This window comes from Bactrocera tryoni, chromosome 1 (genome assembly GCF_016617805.1).
Source record: "Bactrocera tryoni isolate S06 chromosome 1, CSIRO_BtryS06_freeze2, whole genome shotgun sequence".
Taxonomy (NCBI): Eukaryota; Metazoa; Arthropoda; class Insecta; order Diptera; family Tephritidae; genus Bactrocera; species Bactrocera tryoni.
Genome location: NC_052499.1, coordinates 34,954,299 through 34,960,549, shown reverse-complemented (window position 1 = coordinate 34,960,549; position 6,251 = coordinate 34,954,299). Strand labels below are relative to the sequence as shown.

The 6,251-nt window shown below is 35.9% G+C and overlaps 1 protein-coding gene across 1 annotated transcript in view; it reads left to right on the top strand.

Moving 5' to 3' along the window:
* Positions 1–927: 927 nt before the first annotated feature.
* LOC120782214 (eclosion hormone) overlaps positions 928–6,251 on the top strand; it is an 80,187-nt gene continuing 74,863 nt past the window's right edge. The window contains exon 1 of the mRNA XM_040114374.1: positions 928–1,213. The gene's annotated coding sequence lies outside the window, so the exon portion shown is untranslated. The remainder of the gene's footprint in view (positions 1,214–6,251) is intronic.

The window sequence follows — 6,251 nt, the reverse complement described above, 5'->3', positions numbered from 1 at the left end:
GGGCGTGGGCGCAAATCAGCGATATGTTGAAAAACTTTGCTTTGATGCGGATTTGCTCAATAAATCAAATCAACGGTAATGGAAATATTAGCTGAAATCTACATATGTATGTATATGCAGAAAAACTCTCAAAAAGAAGAATGCTAAAAGATTTTAAAATGATTTTTGCACTCGCTTATCACCGAACGAAAATGCGTTGCACTTTACCACAGAACAACTTATGCGCTAATAGCAAACGCAACAAAACGCCAACAGATCCCCGCCAATGTCGGCAGGCGTCAGACGGATACTAACGTCAATGATTACATTAAAATCGCATTTAGAAAATTTTTTTTCAGGTTGTGAGCGTGTTTAAACGTCGACAATGTTCGCAACCTATGAGTCGTCGGGAGCAAAGCTTCCTCCGACGTCTCACAACAGGTTGTCCCAGACGACTGCAGCAAAAGTCACTAATTCAAACATAAATACTTCTACATAGATTCAGGGTTACCACTCACACATATTTTTTCACAAATATTTTACATTCTATTGATTTAGTAGTAACATTTTATTTGGTAGCAGCAAATCTTCAATTCAATAAATACAAATTGAGAAAACGGATATACATGTATAGTATATCATGCCATTTTATCATATGTATGAATTAAACGAAGACTAAAATCTCTTGACGAACACACGAATGGCAACCACGCACACAACGACGTTTGCAGTTTGCTGAGCGAGTGAAAAGTTACGAAAAGTTCGATGTTGTCTGTGCATTTTCCGTAGCCAAGCGCGTTACCGCGAAATGATTAGCTTCCGTTTGCGCTGATGAATTGATGCACTACAACGGCAACAACCTAGAGCAACAGTATTGCAAGCTTTTTCATTTAATCTAGCTCGATATGCATTAACCTAATAGGAAAATAAAAAGATTACGCAAAAACGCAAAGATATAAAAATGGTGACTCAGGAAAATTGGTGTGAGTGTTAAAAAAAAAATGAAACGTTTTAAATAAAAATCGCTCTACAAAAAAGTCACAATAAATAATATGCAATTGAAAAGTATTTAGAGCGCCAAGTCCACAAGCAGAGCGTGCAACACACACGATAAAGCAAGCAACCGCATCGCAGCAGTGAATTGTAGCGAACGGAAGTGAGGATTTTATGAAAAATGCGCTGCAGCAAATTGCGTAAAAATATTCGCAAGCACAGATGGTCATAGTATAGATAAGTATGTTTATATAAAGTATGTTTGCATATGCGTATATACATATTTACGTGCAAAGGCTCATCTGTATGAAAAGCATTTATTTTTATGCATTTATTTTTACATTTTTTATATTTTTATTTTAAAATTTCGTTTTTACTCTGGCACTTTTTTGCTTTCGCTCGCTCTTCTAGCGAACTGTAAAAAAAGAGAGAGAAAAAACGTAAGGAGGAAAATCACAAATGTTACCACTTTATATAAAAACCGTTTTAAGTAACTGACATTGTGGCGTGCATATGCTTCATTTCGCCAAACGAGGCTGCCGTATATATGTATAGTATACATTTAGGGTGTAGTATGTATTTAGGGTGCTACAAACGAGTTGAATATTGCTAACGCGGTCGCGATTTGTATGTTGCATCCAGAACCAGCATGAAGCGCCTCTAAAACCAAATCCGTATTGAAATCAATACTCGAATGCATTTTCGGCTGATTTCCATGACATAAATAAATATAGGTATACATGTGAATGTACTCAAAACCTCACATACCTCATTTAATAAACTCGAACAGCCAAAGGTTCGCTGGGAAAAGTAAACGCCAGTTGGTCGGAAAAGACTAAGCGCAAGACTTATTTAAAACTTTAGTTAATCGGGTATTCCAGCCGAGTTGTGATGAACACCGCAAAGTATTTTTTTCTCATAAAATCTTAACTGGTTCCAATACTTTTCAGTTTAAAAATCAATGTATCTGAATAAACCTTTACACAAATAGTACTCCTAAGTTATTTCATCTCTCGTCCAAAAATTTCCGAAATCCGACTATAACTGTGTGTTTCAGTGCGTGTTGCTGAAAATGTCAGTCAATTTGTGAGATTTATTAATGAAATTCGGGGAAAATGTTACTTTGATAATAACATAGTCTTATGTCCAAAATGTGTTGAATCTGCTCAATATTTCCCTTAGTCCTAATATAAAGATTTTCGAACTTCCAATTGATTTTATATCACATATGTCGGCCAAAATGCTAGTTATTGATAAAAACGAGGAAAACTTGTCTTGGCCCCCATATAACTGATATTCACAATTTTGGAACGTCCAGCTGACTTTACTCCGCATATTTGTTTATATTTCAACTTTTTGCCAATATTCGTTTTTTTATGCAACATACACTGATACACTGATTACAACTCCAATTTTTAGATACCACTTTTGCAGTACGGTTTGTCGTTTTCTTCGAAATACAAGGTGTGTTCCAAAGTAAACAGGACTTTTTGAATCTAGCGCCCCCTGGTGGCTCCATCTATTTGTCGACTAGTGCGTTAGAATCTGTTATCTTTATCGATTGTGCAGTGAGAAGCTCATGACATTTCATTGATTCGAAGTGAAGTTATTGCGTTTTAAGTGTCAATATGTTTGTGTTACCGATGCGAAAATGAGCTTCGATCAAAGAGCCAACATTAAGTTTTGTTTTAAAATTGATAAAACTTTTTCCGAAACGTTTCAATTGATTAAACAAGTTTATGGCGATGATTGCCTATCCCGTAGCAGAGTGCACGAGTGGTTTCAACGTTTTCAAAGTGGTCGTGAGGACATAAATGGCGATCAACATGTGGGCTAATCAAATCAGAGATCACCGGAAATTTCATCGAAACTGTGCGTGGATTAATCAAAAATCAGCCAAAATTATCATTGAATGGAAATGGAATTGAACATTTCCAAAACATTGATTTATCGCATTTTGACTAAACATTTTGGTAAGGTAGGTGCTGTTTGTTCCGCACAAATTGACTGACGACCAAAAATTGCTGAGAATCCAAGTTTCGAAGGACATCGATTGAGACCGATTATTTGACCAAAAATCACATTTTAACCATTAACCACTCCCCGTATTCACCTGATATGGCACCGTGCGACTTCTTCCTTTTCGGAAAAATGCATTTGCCCATGAAAGGAAAACGTTATGCAGACGTAGAGGCCATTCAAAAGGCTTGCACCGGCATATTGGCGGTATACCGGCCAACGAGCTAAAACACTCGTTCGACTTGCTTTTGGACTGTGAAAAAAGCTGTATTGAAGCAGAAGGAGACTATTTTGAATAAAATAGATTGATTTTGCCGAAAAAACAATGTTCTATTTTTTTTAAAGTCCTGTTTACTTTGGAACGCACCTTGTAAGCCTCAGTTTCGGCGATCACGACATCATTCAAGATAACAGGAAATAGTCGCTGGGGGCAGATCTAGAGAATATGGTGGATACGAAAAAAATTCGAAACTCAATTTATAGATTTTTGCCGTCATTTTCACTGAATTGTAACACGAAGCATTACCTTGGTGAAACAGCACGTTCTTTTTATACTCTTTCAACTTGTCCTTCCGTGCAAGCTGTAACTTGAGTAAAAATTGCGATTCCCAATGAAACTTGGTACACATGTTCCTTGACAAAAAGTAAGTACGAGATCGTAAGTAGATGGACTTTATCGGACCACTAATGCCTATAATCGAAAACTTATCGACCTTAACTAAGCCCTAAATTAAATTAATGTGATTGGCACAGAAGATCACAGTAATTAAAGGCACCTGTAGGCTAAAAAAAAGTGGAATTGTCCCCGTCCCCTCATTGGTTTAATATACACATGTCCTAAACCACTTACGCTACAATAACCAAATTCATTCAGAACAAATCCTTTAAGCACTCCACACTGACACTATACAAATAGATGAAGTTGGAAGACAGACTCGTGCACTCCCTTTATAACTCTACTGTTAAAAACAACTTAAAGTCCGCTTAATCAATAACTGATACCTCAGTGATAATAAGAGAGAGCTTTACAGAAGCCGGAGTAAAAATGGCCGATGGGTGTGGTCTTGCCCACTTTTAGACAAAATCACACCAAATTTGGTATATAACATTCCGCTCACATGTCACAGCTCGAAATTTAATTTCCATCTAAGTGTTCCACTCTCCAGTGTATAAATCAAGATAAAATTAATTAGATATAACGGGATAAAACTTTGCACGTATAATTTAAAGTTTGCCATCTTATGACGAAAAATTGCTCAAGCGCCTAGATACCGAATATGTGGACCCCAATACATTTGGCTTTTTCCCACAAATATCGATTAATGTGTGAGATAATTAAAACTTAGCGCTAATCCTTTTCTGACAATGGTATGTCTATGTGTCAAAAATGGGTCAAAGCAGTTCAGTACTTCCTGTAGCTCCCATGTACCTAATGCAACGATTTACGAGACTACTTCCAAGCGACCTTATACCGCATATATCGGCCAACGTGTGAGTTATCTCAATGAAAAAGAGAGAGCGTATATTACTCATAAAAGTGTGTGTCTTTGTGCCTAAAATGGATAAAAAAAAATGGGCGAAACCTTGACCTATCCTCCATATAATGGGGAATCTCAGGGAATATTTTATTTGTATATTGTATATTAGTAATATGTAGCAAAAAATTGTAGCACTTTGTTCACAATTTCAAGTTCTTAATTTATTCTTTAAAATATATATCCTCCCCATTAACGTAATGCTCCTTGGCCTAATACACTTTTTCCAACGTATTTTTTCCTCGCAACAGTTGTTAAAGTCAATAACGGAATAACCCTCAGTATTCCTAGCGATTCACGTTTAATGTCTTCAATCGACTCATCGTTTGCTAAATAAGAATCGGCCCATATTTCCGTCGTCTTTTTACGAGTAGCTTCGCGCAAACGACGCGTAACACTAAAATAGCATTCCTTGTTGAGTTGTTTGGCCGGTAGGAAGGAATTCGGAGTGCACCACATTTCGATAATCGAAGAAAACTGTCAACATAACATAGATTTTTGGACGTGGTTTTTTTCGGCTCGGCTCATTTTTGCCACGATATTCGGCCGACTCATCATCTGTTTCCAAGTCGTAAGCATAAATCAAAAACTTATCGTCAGTTCCTTCTGATATTCCAAAAATTCCAGTAAGATCTCTGATTAATCGTCGATTCGAAAGCACCAATTCCTTGAATAATTTTTACCAATCAAAAAGACTTGCTCTCGACAAACAGTTATCACCTAAGGCCTCTTTTTTCGGATACACCCTAACTTAGCTTTTCCTCACTTGTTTTCATATGAATTCGTGGCGTACTGTATTCAATAACTGAATATACATATAAAGCCTGACTGTACCCCTGCAAAATCAAAAAGAGCACTTTGAGCGAAGCCTCAAAGGAGTTCAATGAAAAGAAAAACAAAACAAACAGTTTCTCATTTTACGATTTTCTTAAGGGGGTACTCTCATGTGAACGCATACATTTTACCACTTTTTAGGAAATTTTTTTTTATGCGACAACAAAATTCAATCATTTTAATTTTTTAATATATTTCTATTTGTATTTTGAAATGTACAAAAAAAAAAATTTCATTTTTTACATTTTTAATATTTTTATTTTTTAAATCAAAGTAGTCCCCAACAAAAAAGTAGTTCACTGGTCATGGTGATAGCGGCTGTTCATGTTGTCTGAAATAAAAAAATTTAATGGATTATTATTCAGTAGTTCTGCGGCTATCGTTCCTACCAAATATAATAAATTTCTTAAAAAAAAAATGTCGAACTTCAAAAAAAAGTCACGAAAATCTTTTTTTTCGTTAAAAATCGTTAAAAAAAAATATGAAAATATTTTCGAAAATAAGCAATTCTGGTAGGGACGATAACTATAAATGAGTAGAAGAACATATGTAAATTTTAAAGCAATCGGTTGAATACTTTTTTTTTAGGGCCATGACAGTTTCAGAAAATGATGATTCGAGAAAAATGCGTTTAAAGTTTTAAGTGTCATGGCGCCTGGTAGACAGTCGCTTACGACACGTCGCGACTATGAGCTGCAACTTATCAAATACTATGAATTTCGGTCTGAATTTTTCACAGCATGTTCTCAATAGGTTTTACTGTCAACCTTTTCGCCAAACAATGGATATCTTTATTCGACCTATAAGTAAAAACCTACATCCTTTTCGTTATTTTCGTCCAATTTAACACTCCAGCAAAACCCGTTCTTTGTGGCTCTTTCGTTTCGGACT